Source organism: Palaemon carinicauda, chromosome 7 (assembly GCF_036898095.1).
Source record: "Palaemon carinicauda isolate YSFRI2023 chromosome 7, ASM3689809v2, whole genome shotgun sequence".
NCBI classification, from domain to species: Eukaryota; Metazoa; Arthropoda; class Malacostraca; order Decapoda; family Palaemonidae; genus Palaemon; species Palaemon carinicauda.
This window is the reverse complement of record NC_090731.1, coordinates 77,305,772-77,327,863: the sequence shown is the minus strand read 5'-3', so window position 1 is coordinate 77,327,863 and position 22,092 is coordinate 77,305,772. Positions and strand designations below refer to the sequence as shown.

The 22,092-nt window shown below is 37.9% G+C and overlaps 1 non-coding gene across 1 annotated transcript; it reads left to right on the top strand.

Moving 5' to 3' along the window:
* The first annotated feature begins 12,750 nt into the window (after positions 1-12,750).
* LOC137644688 (small nucleolar RNA U3) lies at positions 12,751-12,956 on the top strand. The gene has a single exon (XR_011045176.1). It is a non-coding gene; the product is annotated as a small nucleolar RNA U3 (small nucleolar RNA).
* The last annotated feature ends 9,136 nt before the right edge of the window (positions 12,957-22,092 follow it).

Genomic DNA, 22,092 nt, shown 5'->3' with positions numbered 1-22,092 from the left:
TATATATATATATATATATATATATATATATAGTTAGACAGATGAGCAAATGATTGTCCTGCTATTTTTGTTAGACATTTAGTCTAGGGGGATTTTGTCCTCGAGGGATTTTACAATTTTTAGACAGGTGTTGAGTAACTCGTTGCCATGGCTTGTTTAGCGAATGACATGAAGACATTCATCATCCTTTGGGATTTTTTCCCCTTTACAATATAGTATGTTTTCTTTGATTTCAGGGATTTTATATTCAATAAATTTTAAGTGACCACCTTCATAAGCCCTTAAAATAAGTATGAAATAATCCCTAATTCTGTAGTTCTTGCATGGTTGAAAAAAGGTATGTATATATAAATCTGAATTAGTTTCTTTTCTGTAAACATATTCTTTTTGCTTTTGGTATCTGAAAAGTGATCCAGTTAAAGAGAAGAAAGAATATATCTGAATTCTGATATAATTTTCTTTTACTCACCTCATCTCTTATATTGATTTCTGTCTTCTATGGCAAAAGGAAATTTACGACTCATTTCCATTTCACTGGATCTAATATTGCCACTCTTGGTGAAAGAAAGTTTTCGAAAACTTTCAGTCGCTTTGGTGCTGAGTGACTTAACTTTTGAAGTGTAGCAACTCCGATATCCTTTCCAGTCGAATTCCAGTTGCAAAAGTTACAGTTTCTAAAGGAGGAGTCAGAACCTTTTTCTATACATGCAAATTACTTATTTAGGGAAATAATCTTACCAATTATGCAATAATTTTCTGTTTAGATTTACCAAATTATCCATTTCACTGAGTTATTTTACATCACTTTTATATAATATACGCCGTTTTGTGATTTGTCTTGTTATAGTCATTCGTCCCCTACCACCCCCACCAAGAAAAAGAGAAACTTCTCTCCCGTTTACTAGAATTTCACTCACGTGTGCTGCGTATGCCCTTTTAATCACCCCTAAGTCAATATATGATCAATTGACCTTCAAGTTTCCTTACCTATTTACGAATTTTGCGCTTTTGGACTTTCCATTCCTATTTACATTTCTAATTGAATATATTCCTTCATCAATAGGATCATTAAAATTCTTATGTTTCATTCATAGCATCCAATTTGCATGTTATATTCATGCATTATATATTTGCATTTTAATAAAATTTCATTCGTCTCTTCAACATACCAATTCCTCACTTCTAATGCAAAAATCATTATCGTCGTTGTATCTTAAATATATCCTCTTTCCTGAATATATTTAAATTTTTATAAAAAAAAAAGTTAAAAAGATTTTTACATTCTTTGTATAGAAACCAGCATGGAATAGTTTACATAAAATAAAACATGAACGCAAAAAAACATAGTTTTCTGAATTTCTTATTCCATCTAATGCCCAGCATTATATGCTATGCAATAAAAAAGCTCACCATGTAATGAAACTGATGGCAAATCAACAATTCTTTATCTCCTTTGTATATGCTTGAAGACTTAAAGATCGTTCATGAGTGGCAGAGGCAATGAATGAAGGATTCTGGGTTTTCTGACATCCTGACATCGAAGGTCATTGACACCGACATCGTTTATTGCAAATAAACTATAAAAGTCAATTTAATTTAAAGCCATAAAAGCAAAACGGATTAGTATAAAAGTTAAATACATTTCGTAAGAAATGCTTAAAAAATAATCTCGAAATACTGCTAATGTCATACAAGACACTCCCCAATAATCTTGGTAAGGATGAACCTGCCATTTTCCCCTAGATCCTCAAACAAAAATCGATTTCTTAGGTACCCAAGAGTCAGTCGTTCTGACAATAAAGGCGTCAATATCATGGTTAACAAATAATCTTTGCAGCATGGTCTGTGTTAGCCATTCACTAGGGATAAGATAATGTATAGTGTACATTTGATCCGTATACAAGACAACTCCCCACACAAGCTAACACCAGGGAGATCGAAGAAATAGCTTATAAGGACGGGAAAGATGCGCACATTATGAAAAAAAATCTTATTAAAGTTTGGCTGTAATTTTCCACGCAGAGGTTATTATTTCATGAATAATAACCAAATGATAACTTTTAATAAGCATGTATGGTGTTCTGCCTTAAGGCACTACTTACTTTATTAATCATATATGGGTTTATTTGGCATTTGTAAAATCACTTGCCATTCTGAATATCTGTTGCTACCTTTCTGTTGAGACTTCATAACTCTATTAGCCACTTAAAACACTTAAGTACCCTCTGAATATCCTATAGTCATACCATTAAAATGATATTGCCAGGGTGATATTATATGAATATTCCAAGCGTAGAAACCCGGATAAGACTTAATTATCAAATCATGATTCTTGATCTCCTGCTTCGATCTTCAAGCCCAAATGACTGTCAACCCTCTTTGAGGTATGATTCTAATGGTACTTGACTATTATCTACCGTGTAAACTACAGAATCATTACCATCATTGTATCAGCTCACTCTCCTGAAATACGCAATAGTTGTTATAGTTGTGTTAATCCCATCTATATCGAACCTTCTTGGTGGGATTCAATAATACGTTTGTATTATAATAGTCATTTAATCTGCTTAATTTACATTACTGGTACTGCTGTCAACAAGCCTTACAATATTCTGTTTTGAGTGGCTTGTGAGTTTTGTCTGGGAACACCGTAAACAAACTCTTGTATAAAAAAATATTAAAATAACAATTAAGCATCACTCTTTAAAAATGGATCCTACTGTGCTACAAAAGTAAGAAGAATCATATCCTATCTTTGAGGTAACTAATAAATGATTGAATCCTTCATAATATACGCTACTACACTCATAAACAACATTCAAACAGGTTCTATCAATGCAATCATGCGCAACATTATTTCCAATACATGTAGCGCATATGGTATTACTGTAAAAATACATAACAAGTTTCTCCCCCTTAACTTAACATTGTACGGAACTTTACAAACCTAATCTCTCAGGTGGCTTCCCTCTATTCATCCTATTGGGAAGTACTCTAACTTCATCATGTACTGCTACGTGAATAGATTCTAAATCTACATTTTATGTTTTAGCATCTAAGTTAACATTTGACTCATTTGATCTAAATACCTCTGAAAATTTTTCATCTGTAACATTCGTATGATCTACAGGAATCTTATTTAACTGCTGTAATTGATCATCATGACATTTTACAATACTTCCACCAACCTGAACATCAAAATGTAAATTTCCCATATCTTACAATCTCTCCTGTTACCCAATTCTCTGGAGTATTATAAGATATTTCCATGATATTAGAGAAAGGGGGAAATGTCTTACTTTTCGGAGACTTTCTAATTATCTATGCCATTTTTATTCTAAATCAATCTGCAAACTTGGATACACCAAATGTAACTTACATTTAATCCTCATCCCCATTAACAAATTTAATGGTGTCCCACCTGTTGTGCCGTGCTGTGTTGTTCTAAAAGACCATAAAAACATTTTGAGATATGAAAAAATAATTTATTTGCATTTACTTATCTACACTTCATGCTTAAATGTTTGAACAAACCTTTCACCCTCTGCATTCTGGGAAGGGCGATGCGTTGCGGAAAATGTATGCTTAATACCATTTACATAAAAGACTCTTTAAACTTGTGAGGTAAACCGTGGACCATTATCTATTACAATTCTTTCTGGAATACCATATGTACAGTAAATTTTCATGAATTCTTTTAAAGTTTCATAAGACATTATTGTCTTCATTAGAATTATTTCTGGTCACTTACTGCAAGCATCAATAACTGTCAAAAACAAATAACCTAACCAATTTACCCCTAAAATCTATGTGCACTCTCTGCCATGTATACTTATGTAACTCCTATGAGTGCATTCTACCAAAATGAGGATTGTTCTTTTGCATTATATAATTCATGCAATTTCTTACAAATAATTCAATATCTTTATCTACACCTGGCCACCAGACAAAAGTCCTTGCAATAGACTTTGATTTGACAAAGTCTTGGTGAACAGCATGTATTTCAAACAAAACTTTCTTCCTCAGTGAACTAGGAATAATTAATCATAATTCCTTAAGGGTACAGCCTTTCTTGGTATTTTGTGTAATATCCTTTGCTGTAATGGGTACATCATATACGGAAACTAACAATATACTGTAATCATAGACTTTTGGTGCTTTATCTAGACAAAGCATCTGCATTAGTCATTTTTAATGTAGGACAATATTTTATATCATAGTGATATGTGGGTAAAGTAATTGCCAAACACTGTAGTCTTGCAGCTAGGAACGTAGGTAAACTCGCTTTTGGACCCAATATTACCAATGAAGGTTAATGATCTGTAACAAGTGTGAACCTTTTCCCTCCATAAAGATATATATGAAATACATGTGTACATATATATTTACATAAGGTTTTGTTTTTCCACCTGGCATTACATGAATAATACTGTACCTAAACCTAAACCTATGTTTGATGCACCACAAGCTAATTCAACTGGTTTTTCCATTTGAAAATGTATTAGAAATATGTGGGATGCTATTTCCTGCTTGATTCTTTCAAAAATTCTCTGACAGCTTCTTGTCACATTCCACTCAAGACCCTCATTTAACAATTTATACAATGATGTACAACTGTTGATAAATTCTGAATGAAATTCCAATTAGATGTTACTAAACCTTAAAAATTATCGCAATTCCTTGAAATTTTCCGGTACCTTCGATGTTCATACTTCCTTAATTTTCTTCTTAGTCTTGTGAATACCGTCATAATTCATTATAAAACCCAAGTATTCCACACAATCAACTTCTACAATTAATCTGCTCTTATTTACTATAATATTGTGTTCCTTCAACTTCTTCAGAACTGACCGTAATCTTTCTCTATGTTATCATTTTATCTTTACAGAGACTAAAATGTCATCTACGAAAAGGAATACTCTTTACATTCCAGAAAAACTCTTATCCATAATTTGTTGCCATATAGCTTCACTGCTTGCTACTCCATAAGGTAATCTCTTTGGCCTATAAAATTCTAAGGATGTATTTACTGTACACAATTCTTGTGAATATTCATCCATAGGAAGCAATTGAAATGCTTATCTAAGATTTGGTTAGAAAATACAGTATATGTCTGCAACCATGTCTATCAGATTTGGTAATGGATGTTGAGTTACCTGAAGCTGTGGAATCAATGTTACCTAGTAATCTTCACATAACCTAACCTGACCATTTTCGTTCACAATACCAACTAATGGTGTAGTCCAAACTGAATATATAACCTTTTAATTTCTGTTTCAACTGCAATTTTCGATGCATATGGAACTGGTCTTGCAGCAAAAAAATTTAGGAGTACAATCTGGTTTCAAAACGAAAATCTTGCTCGAGTTCTTTACCGTACCGATTTTATCTTCAAATACGTCTTGCAACTCTAATAGATTATAATCCACAAGAACTTCATTCCTGTGTTAATTTTATGTACCTGCAACCTTCCAAATAATTGGGCAATCTAATTTTAAATGCTGTGGCCAATCGAAACCTAGTAATTGTCATTTATTTTCAACTACGGTTAATGGAATTCTATCTAACTTCTGGTTTTTATACTGCACTTCTACGTTCGAGGCACCTTTTACGTTAATATTAAAACCATTATAGCCTTTCAAAAATCTATTTTTACTTTCTAATAACAAATTAGGAATATTTTTAGCTTTTTTTTTTTTTTTTTTTTTTTTTTTTTTTTTTTTTTTTTTTTTTTTTTTTGTAGATATAATTGATACTTCAGTTGATGTGTGAAACTTACATTATAAATGGTGTACCATTTATGATCACCAATATGTGCTGCTTTACATCTTTGTTGACAGAATTTACGCAAAACACAAAATCTGTTTCTGACCTGTCATGATTATCATAAACTTTTTCTGCAATATTCTCCTGACCTATAGTATCAACAGCAGCATTTATTTCCTTTGCGTATTGTTTAGGAAATATACAAGCATGTGTAAAATGGCCCATCGTCCTATAATTCAGGCAAGCCTGTCCCATAGCAGGGCATTTCTTTGCTTTGTATGCAAGAAGATCAGGTTTACATCACTTATAGCATTTTGGTTTTTCCTGTTGTTTCTATGTATCGGTCTGATTCTGATATTTATGAACATCAGAGTTAGGTAATTTCCTATAACTAGAATTTGAAGTATTCTTTCTTTGATTCTCATTATCTTTTAGCTTGCAGTCTATCTTGCTAATCTTAGAATTTTTGGGCTCGGCCATGTCGTCCTGATGGAAGGTTCCTTTAGGTAGCTTTTCTAAGGGATATTTGCTACAGTGATACTCCCAGAGAAATAAACCGAAGGTTTCCAGAATTCTAACTCCTGGCGCACTTCATCCGTAATATAACTTTTAGGATGTCGCATAATATCAGTGACGCATTTTTTATATACAACACATAGCAATCTTAACCCCGAATAGATTTAACTCTTTGAGGGGGAAGAGTGGCGAACGAAAGGGGAGCCGTTATCTAGGTACCCGGTGGACCTCCTCGTCTTACTATCACCGGGGGCCATTCCTTTTAACTGTGTAGCATTTAAGTTAAGTGCGCTCCCACGCTATTCCCGGTGTTTGTTACGGATTTTGGAATATTACCATGCAATCTTCAGCATCTTCATCCTCTGGGAAGTTGAGTATCTAATCTTTCTTGTGTATAATTTTAAGGCTCCTTTCCCACAGTTAAATTTGTATGATTTAAGTGTGTTTGGTTGAGCGTAGCCGACACCGGAGGCGGCCATTTTGAGACCGCTGACACTAGTTATAAATACATTTTATCTGTTCATTAATGCGACACTCCCTGCATTTAGATATAAAAAATATTTCGAGCTAGTTAGTCAAATTATACTAGTGAAGATATTGCATACTCTTTAATTATTCCTCTTCCGATATGTAACTTTATTTTTCGTATACGCCAGGGACCCCGGTGGTACTAACCTTGACCGTGATCTCCACCGGAGTTAGGTTAGCCTAACTTGTTATGTATAGATTATTAAAGTAATTCCCATTGTTTAACCTCACCATATCGTTCCTTATTAATTCGGATGGGGACATATATTCCCTAGAATTTATGGATAAAGTTCGATATTTTTCTCTTTTTTGAGAAAAGAGGCTAAACCCTTCCTCCCTCCCTGAGCCGCCGCCATTACAGCCGGCAACCCCTATCTTTCGTCATTGCCGTCAGGTAGTAAACTTCATCTTAACTTAGATAGTCTAACACGATCTGTATTCTTTGCCGCCAAATATCCCGGCTCTGAAGTAAGAAGGTAGCTCAGGGTGTACTGTCTTGCAGCTAATAATGTCGCCGACAGGGGAATCTTTGTTCCTCTGCCAACCACGATGTCATCGGCACGGGAACTCATGCTTCTTGGTTTACAGCTGAAGGTAGGTGGCATACCTGCACTGCCTTTCTCCCTTGTGGACTATAAGACCCTTTTCCCTCCCCACCCTCTGTCCTTTAGTGTTGGCCCAGCTGTCACAACACTCTTTCGCCGGTATTCTGATAGTCATCCTGGTTTGCTGGGTTGACTGCGTTGCCGGCCGGGACCCTACCAGCGGCAGTTAGGTTGCCGCTTTGGCCAATTCTTTCTTATGTCCTTCCTTCACCGGTGGTGAATGCCCCAGGGGGAAAGACTGAGCAGGCCCTAACGGCTGCTGGTGGGAAACCCAATATACTGTTGAGAATTCTTCAACCCTCTCTTGGCCTGCCATCTACAAGCCTTGCAACCGGCAGTACAGCTGGCAGCAAAAGATGTGGATGGATGGAAGCTAGAATCAAATGTATTCCTCCCCTTTTATTAGAACTCTCATTCTGGCAAGGAGACAATAGGTGGCAATAGCCCTCCTACACTTTCAATTATTGTACTAAACCATAATAATAGGATATCATCCTTTCCATTCTTTCTCTCTCTCTATCAGTTAGTGTCACCAGGTACTAGCCTAACCCTGATAGTATACTGGTAAAACTGCAGTATACAACAATACAGTAGTTAGTAAAACTACAGTATACTACTATACAGTAGTACAAGTATTTCTAACATACTGTGTAACCTATCACAGTCTATTGTTGGGACCGCATAACATGTTGAGGTTGAAGTAATCCCTTAACATCTTGATGAATCCTTTGATCATCGAAACACTTATAAATTCCATTCAGTATTAGTATTCTACAGGTGGAGAAGTTAGTATAAATATTCACTAACTCTGGCTCTACGTTCGGGAGTTGTTCCACTTTGCATTCTCCCATATAGGGAATTTAAATATTAATATTGACGGAGGTCTCAGTGATTGTCTGGGAAAGGAAACACAGATATGCGTCTTTCCTATTTCCTTTCTAGCTTACTATCTTAAGCTATTTGAAATAATAGTAAGTATTACTATTAAAAGTATGCATTTATATCAGTGATATAAACAACTGTATACTCATTTCACCTTTTTCCCTTTACAGGAGGAGTCAATGGTGACGTGTGCAGTTGTGTTCTGCAACCACAAGAGTAACGACTTTTGTGGGCATACGATGTGCAGGTCTCATGCCCCTTGCTGCATAGTATCTGGATCCCCGAGGTACTGGGACCCGAAGGGTTGCTCCAACTGCTCGACCTTGCTGACCAATGGCTTTAGAGAAGATATCCCTGCCACCACGGAGGCAAGGGATATATCAAGAAAAACCCTTCGTAGGTGGGTAAGAGGGTTCCAGAAGAACTCTCCGGGACCTTACCTACCTAATGAATCTCTTAGGTGCCTTCTGCTCCCCAAGGCTCAATCTAGTAGGATAGTGCCCTAGGAACAGGTCCAGCCTCCCTTCATTCAACTGAAAATGGACGCGGACATTAATAGGGCACTTAAAGGCATGGATATCCACCAAGAACGGATGTCGGAGGTGTCCATCGACACCGAACAGGACCTACCGCAAGAAGGCCCTAATGAAAACGTGGCTCAACAATCAACGGAGGAAGAAGGATCCGTTTCGATGGTGACTGACGACCCCCAGTTCACCGTGACGTCATATCAACCTATGGTGTCAACCTCTTTAACCACAATTTCCCAACCGACTAGACATATCAACAGGAGAGAGGCACTCCTAGCGTCGATCCAGCAAATGTTGGCAGTGTTCTGGAAGGAACAAGAAGAGATGAAGCAAGATCTCAAAGAGACGAAGAGAGAGGTACAAGAAGGGAAACGCTCTGGCGCTTTCAGGGTGTCTACTAAGCCCCTTAAAGTATCTGACCTCCCTCACTGCTCTAAAACCAACCCCTGGAGGTATACGGAGCACATGCCCATGATGAATGGGAAGCTTTACATCTTCAAGAAGTTTGGCCCAGCTTTTCAGCGTACCCAGATTGCTACGTAAGACTGCGAGATGAACCTACATCCCGCGAGGAGACGGTACCGAAGGAAGTTATAGTCTTCGAACATGACAAGGCATAAGCCACCCTTACCAAGACCCTAAAAGCAGCCAGATATACCAACTCGAAAGTCTCAGCATTGAGCAAGAAGCACCTAACCTTCATTACACCTTCCTCCAGAGCTTTCCACTTTTTGGTGAAAGCCCTCGACTGTGTAATGAAAGCAGTCGAAGAGGGCAAAACCTGCCCAATTCTAGAGGAATGAAAACCATTATCTCAAGCTATGAACACCTGCGAGGAGAAGTGGAAAGAGGTACATCTAACCTTCTTCGTCTTGAAGTTGGATCCTGAGATAGCAGGCCAGCAGTTTAATTAGAACCTTCTAAAGTTGCCAGACCATCTTTTGAGAAGGGAACAGGAGACGAAAGAAAGACTTGCCGCCTTCTTGTCTCCTCAGAATTGCTTGGAAATGTGTGCAGACCTAACTAATGCCCCAGATATGTACGTGATCTTAGCCATGTTCCACATGGGTACCCTTTTGAAGGACTTATATGCCTTTGTCAAGTCAAGGAGGACCTGTAGAGCGCATTTGTTTGCCGCAGCAACGGTGAAACAGGAACCCAGAAAGGTGATCTCATCATGCATCTGGGGCAAAGACCTTTTCCCACAAGATGTGGTCCAAGAAGTCATTGACAAAGCCACCACGGAGAAAAGAAACCTCCAAAAATAGGGAATGTCTTCAAAATGAAAATCTTCCTCAGACGGTGGTCCCCAGCCTAAGAACAGAAAGGCAAAGAGACCACGTAGGCCTGCACACCTTCCGGCCGTGACCATGGCCACAGTGCCTCAAATGGTAGCTCAGCTGCAAACCACCCTCTAGATGGTCCCTCAACACCTGGGAGCCCCTTCACCTTTTTTTAACCCAGGCTTTGAAAGGCACTCGACCACGTTTCGGCCCTACAAAGAGAGGTTCTCAGGTAACCCCCAAAGGGGTAGAGGAGGTTGCAGTCACGGAAATAAGTCCCCAGGAACCTCTAAGCAATGAGGGGCTCCGGGTAGGAGACAGACTGTTTTATTTTCCCGATTGTTGGACTTTCGATCCCTGGGCCCACAGCCTAATCACAAATGGACTCGGGTGGAGAAGGAACAAAGTTCCACCCCCTTTTCCAAAATTTTTCCACCACTCCACCCCCTTGTTGGAAGAATATACCTCAAAACTCTTGAAAAAGAAAGTAATAAAGAAAGTGAAGTCCATCAAATTCCAGGAAAGGATGTTTTGTTTTCACAAGAAAGACTCAGACAAACTCAGAGTCATTCTAGACTTGTCTCCACTCCACAAGTTCATCAAGAACAACAAGTTCCGAGTGCTTACCTTGCAACACATAAGGACCCTTCTACCCAAAGGGGCGTACACAGTCTCAATAGACCTGGCAGATGCTTACTGGCACCTTCCAATCAGTCACCCCCTCTCCTCCTACCTAGGATTCATGCTACAGGAGACAAAATTTGTCTTCAGAGCGATGCCCTTTCGGCTAAACATAGCCCCAAGGGTATTCACGAAGCTAGCAGACACAATCGTCTAGCAGCTATGCTCTGAAGGAGTTCAAGTAGTAGCATATCTAGACGATTGGCTGGTGTGGGCAGCATCCAAGACACCTTGTCTGCAAGTGGCCGGAAAGGTGATCCAGTTCCTAGAGCACCTTGGTTTCAAGATCAATCGCTAGAAGTCTCGCCTTTCTCCAGCTCAAAAGTTCCAATTGTTAGGAATCCAATGGAACTTAAAGACACACAATCTCTCCATTCCATCCAAGAAGAGGAGAGTGATAGCAGGAGCTGTCAAGAGACTAATCTGGTACAAGAGGATTTTAAGACGCCAACAGGAAAGAGTATTGGGCTCTCTCCAGTTTGCAGCAGTGACAGACCCATTGATAAAAGCACAACTAAAGGATGCCTCAGGAGTCTGGAGAAGATACGCTTCAAATGTTCGAAGAGATCAAATAAGGTTGACCCCGACCCGATTGCGCACGCTACTAAGGCTGTAGTCGACATCCAAGAACCTAACACGGACAATTCCCCTATAACCACCATAGCCATCAGTGGTGATACATACAGACGCCTCCCTTGAAGAATGGGGCCATTCTCACGAGAGAAAAGTACAAGGGAATTGGTCGCACCAGTTCAAAACCTTTCTCATCAACATTTTGGAGGCTATGGCAGTCTTCCTAATGTTGAAGAAACTATCCCCTCCCAGAGCAATCCACATAAGATTTGTCTTGCACAACGAAAGGATAGTATAATGTCTAAATCAACAAGGCTCGAGATCACCTCACATCAATCATGTGAGGTTGGCCATCTTCCACCTAGCAAGGAAGAGAAGATGGCACTTATGAGCAGTTCACCTTCAAGGGTTCCGCATTGTGATGGTGGACGCTCTATCCAAGCAAAAGCCGATAGAGACAGAAGGGTCCCTTGACGCTGACTCATTCTCCTTCATCTCGGAAAAAGTCCCCGAACTGCAGATCAACCTCTTCGCGATGAGCGACAATAAGAAACTACCTCATTACATAGCCCCTTGTATGGACCCTCAAGTAAAAGCGATAGATGCCATGCCTCTTGACTGGAACAGATGAAATTGGATTTACCTGTTTCCACCAACCAATCTCCTGCTAAAAGTCTTCGTCAAGCTGAGATCCTTCAGAGGGACAGCTGCAGTAGTGGCCCTCAAATGGCCCAAAAGCAATTGGTTCCCTCTAGTTCTAGAAATGAACGTGAAGCTGTTTCCTCTGCCGAACCCAGTTTTATCCCACCTGGTTCAGAAGTCGACTGTTTACGCTTCACCCTCAAGAACCAACAACCTACATCTCATGATTTTCTCGCCCTAGTAGCGAACAAAGCTTGGGATCTTGAAGGTTAAGGTTGACTCCATTGAAGAGTACATGTCAAGTTCAACCAGGAGAAAATATGAATCATCTTGGAAGAAATGGGTATCATATGTGAAAATAAGGAGACCAACAGAAATTTCAATAGATTTTTGTCTCTATTTCTTCATCTATGTACTTGAACAAGGCCTGGCTTCCACTACAATAACTGTGTGTAAGTCGGCCCTGACTAGACCTCTTCTATACACCTTTGAGATGGACCTCACAAGCGAAATCTTCAATAAAGTACCAAAAGCATGCGCTAGACTCTCGCCGGCAACACCTCCAAAGCCCATCACATGGTCGTTGGACAAAATCTTGCACTATGCTTTGAACATATACAATGGGGATTGTACTCTAAAAGATCTAACACAGAAGCCACTTTTTCTGTTCGCAATAGCCTCAGGGGCTAGAGTTAGTGAAATATTGGCCTTATCAGAAAGGTAGGCCATATTCAGTCCCTAGACATGATCATACTCCATAGGATCAATTCTATAGTGTGATTGAGGAGTTTAAGTCCAAAACTAGGAACGAATTCAACCACAATGACGAGGTTGAGTGTCGTCCTCTGAGCGGGATGCGGCTCTTGAGTATTTACTTACTCCTGAGCATTGAAGACCGTTCCCTCATGGGCTCGCCCTTGAGTGGAGGAGGAGGTCACAGGCTAAGTTGTTGCCAGGAGAACTGGACCCTTTTTCCCTATCCTGCCTTTCTTGACAAGAACGAGCTGCCCACCAAGAGGTGGGATCCCTGGAGAATCTGCCTACTGAAGGAAGATGTCTCTCTATGCCCAGTAGAGTGTCTTAAGGTCTATCTTCGTATAACTTCAGACTTCAAGGAGGGACAGCTCTTCCGAGGTGAAACCTCAGGATCAAACCTATCTCTAAGACAACTGAGAGCAAAGCTCACCTACTTATTTGCAGAGCGGATCCTGACAGCTCACCCGCAGGTTACGATCCAAGGAAAGTTGCTTCTTCGTTGGACTTTTTCCAACACAGGGGCTTTAGAAGACTCCACTCATACACTGAGTGGAGATCATCCAGAGTCTTTTACAGACACTATACGAAGCAAGTACATGAAATAAAACATGTTGTGGTGGCGTGGGTAATGTTATAAAACCCGTCATATAGCGCTGCGATGAAATGTGAACTGCTTTGGAGCTTCCCAGTGCATCAGGTGCAGGGGTACATTTACCCTCAAGTGCAAATCACAACGATCATTAACACCCTGTTCCATATAGGTGCATATCTGACCAGTAACACCATTGCCTAGTGAACATTGCGTCACGGTGTTCAGGCATTCCCAAAATCTGTACAAATCAGTCAGATTTGGTTTCACATCTCCATTGAGTGGCATCATTTCGATGAAATTACATATTTTTTCGACAAGAGAAAATATGGACCCTGATGTCTTTTCAATGCTGGAGAAGATTTACACCTTATTGTAACTACATTTGATGATCTAGTTGCAAGGTAGAAATACTAAACGTATTTGCGTCCTATTGCTGTTATCTCAGTTAGAGATGAATAAAGCATACTAGAGTTTTAATTAAACCCTAGAGGGGCCCAACTTGAAATCAGATTACACATCCCCAAGGTATGTGAAAGGTAATCTCTAAGTATTACCTTCCGTCCCTACAGAAAATCAAGCCTTGAATCCCTATTGTTGATGCCGATACTTTCCCTAGCGGGGGCAGGAAGCCCTAATCCCATTTCAAGCTTAGTTGAAATGACAATTAACGGTAATGTCATATACAGGTCTTAGAGACCAGATAAGGACCACATTTAAGGTAGAAGATATAGTACTTTTAAGTTAATTCTCTGGTATGCTTCCATCAAAATCTGTTTTATGGTACTTTGCCTATATGAAGTTTCTAAAGCACTGTTTATTATTAATACCTTCTCTAATGTTAAACATTTATCTTGCAGTAATTTTATTCTAAGATCTTGTTATCTGTAATGGGCAATAACTTGATCTATAATAACCTTTTCTTAATAGGAATTACATATAACAGCTAAATTCTTAAGTCCAGTCACAAATGCATCTAAGCTTTCATTTTCTTTGTGATATGCTTGTGCCATAACTTAATACATTTAAAGAAAATCATTGACCTTGGGAGCAAAATATGTAGCAACAACCATAATTGCACCTTTACCTGTGCCATCTGTAGGCTGCAATGTCTTAAACACTTCCTGAACCTCTATATCAACAATGCGAAGTAATAGTGACTTTTGAGCCTCGTTCATGCTATCTAATGTTTCTAAATACATTTTTAATTCCTCACACCACTGTTGCCATCGTGTTCCAATAGAATTTGGTTCTCGAACAATGCTAAAGAGTTCAAGATGTTAAATGTCAAGAGGCATTTTGAATTCCTACCTGGATTAGATTAGGATAATGGCATCAACAGAACTAGGTTGCAACTACCTAAACAAAGTTAATTCTAACCTAGTTCCTATGTTGTTAATTACACTTATTAACACCCCATGCAAAAAAATTCTACCAGTATGCACTTTATATTTCTTCATGCAAAACTAACTCTGGCATAGAGTAAATGTTTACCTTAGCACGTTTACCTCCTGGTAACAAATTTCACACCTACCTTATTTGGTTTTGACATAAATAAAATAGAAATGTTAGTTTTGATGTTGGCTTTTTTCTTGACATCGAACTTGATTGTAGCCTAGTGTTGACTGGCGTTCCCCCGTCTGGCTGTAGTTTCTGGCTGCGTGAGTTTGGTTTCCTCTTGCTGGCTCTTGTTTGGCTGCCTGAGTTCTTTTATTCCTTTGTTGCAGTATAATGTGTACAACACAGAATCATAACCATTATTGTATCACCTTAGTCACCTGAAATAAGCATTGATTGCTTCAGTTGTGTTAATCTCATCTTCGTCTAATCTTCTTGGTAGGATTCAGCAATACGTTTGTGTTATAAAAGTCGTTTAATCTGCTCAATATATATTAATGCTATTGCTATCAACAAGCCTTACAAATTCTGTTCTGAGTTAAGTATGAGTTGTGACTGGGAAGTGGGAACAACATAAACAAAATCATGTATAGAAAATATAAAAATAACAAATGAGCATCACTGTTAAAAGACTAGATCCTATTGTAATACATAAGTAAAAAGAATCACATCCTATATTTGAGGTAACTAATAGATGATTAAATCCCTCATAAAATATGCTACTGTACTTACAAATAACGTTCAAATACGTTCCATAAATGCAATACTGTGCAACAATACTTTCAATACACGTAGCTCATATAGTATTACAGTATAAAATATATAATACTCTCTCTCTCTCTCTCTCTCTCTCTCTCTCTCTCTCTCTCTCTCTCTCTCTCTCTCTCTCTCTCTCTCTTAGTGTAGCATTCTTAAATGTGTATCCTTATTCTTCCTTCGTTATCTATTAGTTTTACATTGTATTATTATTATTATTTTATCTTATTATTATTATTATTATTATTATTATTATTATTATTATTATTATTATTATTATTATTATTATTATTATTATTAATTTTTTTTCTTCTATTATGTCACAGACAAATACATTATTTCACACAAAGGCTAAAAGGTAAAGTAAATGAGCAGAAAGTAGGGCGGATATTGCCGAGCTATCACCTTGTCTCCCTGATCTATGAGTTTTTGGGAACTAGTTCGAGCCACTTTGATTTTTGCATGGTTTTTGATGACCCAAGCACACGTGTACTTAATCCGTTTTCATGTGAACAGGTACACCGGGGAGAGGGGACGAAGAGTGAGAACCAGTATGGTTCGGTTACATCACCTGCTACCCATAGGCAAGACAAGTCCTTTACCCCCAGCAATGCAGGGGAAATAAGAACGCACAGACTGTGTCAGTAAAGGCAGTTAAGTTCGAGTCCTACTCATGAGTGGGCAACTCTAACTAACCCTACCACAGCCATGGCGGACGTCCATACGCCATAAGACGTCCAATAGCTTCTTTTAGTTTGAATGTCTCCCCGTCCGCTCTCCCCGGGTATGTTTTTGTACCAGTTAAACGTAAATTTTATTGTATTAGACTAACGAAATCATTTAAGAGTCAGTGAGAAACTTATAACTCTACTGTTATGCACCCTCAAGATTTAAAGTTCTAATTCACTCGCTTTAAAGATTTCTGCTCATTTTAATTATGAAAATTCACTTTGATAATAAATCTTTTTACGAATTCACCCTTGTCTGATTCCTCGCCTCATATCATGTATTTTTGGGTTATTACCCAACGCCCCTATGACAAGTTTGGTGGCTTTACGGTTGGATAAAAAGGACTAAAAACAACTGTGATAATGAGCAAAAGATCGAGTGCAGCAGCTACCAAAATAATTGGCTTTAAATGTGAAGAGATAAGAAGAATAGACATAAGAAGAAAGGAAGAGATATTTCGGGAGAAGCGGAAAGGAAAAACGCGGGTTAAAGGGAAGATAAGGTATCTAAAGAAGATAAAAGACGAATGGATGTCCTTAAAAAAGATCTTGAAGGAAATCCTGACGATGATGTCGAGAATAGTAGCAGCCAGGAGAAGTTTTGTAAATCAGTCACCCATGGAGGACCTGCAGGGAGGATACCTTAGTGCCCTACCATCGAGACGAGCGAGCCGAAACATACGGTGCCCAAGGGAGGAAACTGTATGGAAACATACCCGTCCTCGAGAGGATGACATGACAATATTCCTGTTGGAAGAGAAGACGGTGCACCCTTATGTACGCACAAAATTGCCGTTTTGTTCAGTTTCCTGTTACGGGAGCAACAGCATCAAAACTTGCCATCCAAAATGGTGACCCAGGACCCTACTATGGACCCTGTCAACAAAAGCAGTTGGGGTGCTTGTAATTGCCCTAACCCTAGAGGATTTCGTCGTCGAAGCAGCAGCAGCAAGCGCAGTGATAGAAATGGCGCGTCCACAAAGGCCAAGGACAAGCCCAAAAATTGGAAGAGGTCCCATACAGCAACTGTAGGACGAGGGACCTAAGGCGACCCACAGCAATCACCCAGACAAAAGTTTAGTAACATGGTACAATGTCTATAGTTTTAAGTTTAACTAATATGTTTTGAGATTTTGTGAAAGTGTGTAGAGTAACGAAGTTATCATACCGTTTTCTTTAAATGGTGTTAAAGTTAAAAAAAAAATGTTTTGATTGAATAAAGTAACTAGTCGAGTAAAATGTTTTCAATGTTAAAGCTTCGAGTAAAGATTAACTTTTCTTTTCACAAAAGAAAATAACAATGATTTTGTTGCCCTGTGGATAGATGAGAAATTGTTCTTTATGTTGTATGAACTATAAGTAATCATTGCATAGTTTCTTTGGTTTGTAGAAGTTTGTTTTTTGAGACCTTCGTTGTCAAACATTTTAAATGTGTTTCTTGGAAAAGAAGTAGAGTCACATGCTGAAATGATTCTGTGTTAACGATGACAAGTTGTTTAGTTCGAGAGAAGAAATGTTTCAGTCATAATCGAAATGTAGAAAGTTTGCCAATTCAGTGTTAAGACTTAATTTATGAAGTTCTTTATGATGTCCATTTTGAGTATGTACTTAGTAAAAGTATGTAGAAAAAAAGTGTAAATTAGGTACATTGATAATTTGGGAAATTTGTGTCACAATATTTTTGTTCTCAGGTCATACTCCATATTGTCGACCAGTAGCGTACTTAGATCTTTAGGAAATGTTTAAAAAGGAATGTTAAGGTATTGTTTGTCAGTTTTAGTCTGAGATTATCCTAATTAATGAAGATAAGTTTGTTAACATGATAACAGAAGTGAGTTCAGTTGTCAACAGTTATTAAGTAAATAGAAATGTCACGTAGGAGATTTAAAAATTTGGCCTTTAGTGTCTTTTAGTTACAGTATGCCATGAGTGATTTGGTCACCAGTGTTCGGTCTGGTCGATGACACTGAGCATTGTTAACTAATCATTTTAAGCAATTAATGTCAAATGATTTAACAGGGAGTGCAAATGCATTTTAGGTTTGGTGGGTACCCGATTAGAGTCAGAAGACATGAATGAAAAGGAATGAAGCAAATGAGATGACATGTGAATTCCCTGAGTAAGCATTATGATGTCACAGTCACTGTTAAAGAGCGCATCTTGAATAAGTTTTTTTTTGTTTGTTTGTTTCTATTGAGAAGAAATCTATGATTCTGACAAGCAACATAATTTCTTTTTACTTAAAGGTCAGAATTAAATCTTTGTTTTCTAAATATATAGGATTGCGTGTTTTGGGAAAATCATGACAAGTGAAATAAAAATTGATTGTTTTTGGGTGCTATTTGGCAACATGAGAGAAAAAAAGAGAATTTGATTTCTTATGTATTTGTCTGTTTCTTTTAACTGGCAAGAACAAATAAGTAATGTGAAAAATTTAAGAAATGGCGAACATGTTGCCATAGATATTCGTTTGTTTGTATCAAGGATTAAAGTAAATGATCGGAATGTGTGTAAAACCAGATATTTGTGACACGGTGGTTTTAGTAGTAGTGTTAAAATATTTGATAGGCTAACATGTGACCAAGGTGAACTAGACACCATGTCAGCATAAGCCTTAACAGGCGACCTCTGTGTTGAAGAATAGCTTAGTCAAGCAATAAACTCTGATTCATGTAATGAGTTCTTAGATTATTTGCTTATTTTTTGAGTATTGAGGGAATCATAGTAGCAGAATATACTTTGGGTTAGAAAGTGATCGTAAGTAGCCATACCGTTGCCCTTCATTAGTTAATCGATGGCTTATGAGAAAAGCCATGTTTTATGTCAGATTATGGTAAAGAAAAAAGCATATGTTTTTGGTGTCAAAGTATACTGTAAAAGGTGGATTTGATTGTAATTAAGTGATTTGGTGAAGCCATGAGAAAAAGCCTAGTATCTTATTGGCTGTGTGTATGTTTAAAGACAAATAAGAGGCTAGTTAATAGCCCTTCAGAATAATATAAGTCTTAGTGACTTGTCTCAAAGGAAAAAGGAGACTCGTTATGTACCTGTAATATCTGTTTTGTTTTCTTTTTCTGTTTGTGTAGTTTGTTCATGCTGTTATACCTGTTTTATGTATAAGTTAAGGACGTAATTTTAAATTTTCGAGCTCAATTCGTTTTTTCAGTTTGAGTATATTTTGCATGCTATGGTTTTTGAGTTGTTTCTTTTTCTGATGTTTTTATCTATACATTCTTTGCTTGCTAAGAAATGCAAGAAAGATGCGAGGTAGAAAGATTTTGATGATTATTGGAGGGTTTGGGTCAGCAGAATTCTACCCATGTGAGTCCCTGTGTGTGAATGCTTGAGTAACCATATGTGCATGTGAGCATATGAGATGCGCAGAGAGAGATGTGAGATTGCACATGCGTTGGAGCACCGTCAATATGTTCGCAGGATGAGAGAAAAAAAAAAGTAAAGACTGAGAATGGCTAAGCAAGAATTTGTTTCATTGTGTCTGATGGTGTCAGAGCTTTGTGAGATAATTTTGTGGAAAAGATGAGAGAGAACTGTTTTTTTGGCTAATGATTGGAATTCGGTTACGATGTTTTTGTCTTGGTTAGTTACAGAGTCAACTGTTACTACCTATTCTTAGGGGAATTAGGCTCGTGGTGAATGTGTTTCCTCGACTGACCCTGCAAGTTGGAGTGTGTATGAGCTTTGGTTGTTTGTTGTTACCACCGTTGTGAGTAAGAAATATAGAATGATTTGTTCGTTAAGTGTCTTAGGGAAGTAAGAAAGTTTTTCTTTGAGGTTTTTTTTTTTCTATGGAAATTGGTTAAGGAGATATTTTTTATTGACCTCAGTGACAGGTTATGAAGAATTTGTTATTTTTTTAATAAAGTTTAATATAATTTGTGAACACTTTTGACTTTGGCGAAATTCTATAGCGTTCAGTTTTTACGTAAATTTACGTTTTCCACCTTGTATTTTTTATTGTTTAAGATATAACGTAGATTTGATCGGAATGGTTTTCCCTATTTTTTAATCGCACTAGGAAGTTTCTATTTCAAATTAGATCTCTGTGATGTGTTGTTGTACTCCTAAAGAGAGATTAGTTCACCAAACGTTCAATTGGGGTCCACGAGGCACTAGAAGAATTGGAAGACCAAGCCTACATGGCTTAGGGCTATAAAGTGCAAAGTAGGAAATGATGATGTGATGGCAATGCAAGAGCCTTTGTTTGTGTTATATGGGTTAGCTTGGATGAATAAGTATCCTAGAATGATTATTGTTTGTTTGCCAGAGTTTGAGTTCGGCTTAGTTTAAGTACGAGCAAAAAAGATAAGACAACACAAGATGAGAGTATCAAAGTGTTGTGAAAAGGCACTGTGTGTGTGAAGTATGTTTGTTGTAAAACTTCTGTTAGAAAACTTGTTCTCAGTTGTGATGCGAGCGATGTGTCAGCAGTTTGCCCAGATTGTAATTTGAACGATTGGGCATGGAGAGTTTGAAAACCTAGCATTGATGACAATGTCGTCATGAGGAGGCGCTTGGGGAAAGCGTGTCAGAAAGAGAGAGAGAGAGAGAGAGAGAGAGAGAGAGAGAGAGAGAGAGAGAGAGAGAGAGAGAGAGAGAGAGAGAGAGAGCGACTTTCTGCACTTGGGGTTTGAGATACCCTTTGAGTTTTTGATGTCCCTTGTTGTGAGTTGGCAGGTACTGATTGAAACTTGGGAATTTGGTAATTTCTGTTGTGGATGTAGAGGATTTTTTTTCTTTTTTCACCGTCTGGTTAGCCTGGTGTTCTTTTTTTATGCTTTTTGATGCCTTGGCTGTCGCCGATTGAGGGGAGGAGAGGGGGTCAGACCAGTTTTGCTGATGAATCCTTTACCGGTAAGGGAGGCTTTGCCCTTAAAACAAAATGTTCCAAGGATGACCCCCCACCAGGCACCCCATGAGGGCGGGGGTCGGGGAAACACTCTTACCCAAGGTGTGGTTCCGGGGATTCCAGGCATGCCTTACTTAATGTAGAGTATAGGCATAGCTCAAATGAGTAATTGTAATGGTACTATTTTGTTGTTTTTTGCAAGGACATCTGGAGAAGGCTGCAGAAGTGTTCTGAGTGAAGAAACAGAGCTTTGTTTGATTATGATACTTTTTGTTAGTATGATACAGTTAGTTAACTATTGATGATGATGCACATTAATTAGTTAGTGGATTTTTTTCTGATACAGCTGTTTAAAGATATTGGATAATGTTTTATCATGTTTAAAGATATTGGATAATTTTTTATCATGTTTAAAAATATTGGGTAATGTTTTATAATGTTTAAGGATATTGGATGATGAAACTTTTCTTAAGGTAATTTGAGAGTTTTTTGTTAGCAACTATCATTTTTGGCTTGGGACATAATGGATGCTTAATGTATTGTGTTTACCAGTACTACATCTTAGATCTCTTTCAGACTGAGAGTCCCATGAATGAACCAGAGTGTAGGCTTGACATATGTCGGCATTATTTCTTTTTGTATTATGAAATAATTCACTAATGGACTGTAGGATTTACAAAAGTTAAGTATTTTTAAATACATAGATTACTTTCTGTTGTAAAAATTGTAACTTTACAGTCACAATCCTCTATGATATGTTTTCTTAATAAGATATGTAATATTCATACATGTTCTTATATTAAGTTTGTATATCATGAATACAGACATGTGTAGTGTTGATTGATGATTAATTCTCCTTTTGAATTGTTCTTAACATGTGTCCACTGATAATGAGTATTTTTGATGAGTTTGAGATAAGAATTTGATTTATCATCGATAATTGTTCACCAGTTTCCATTTGCTGTGAAATGTGTTGATTATTTCATATGAAA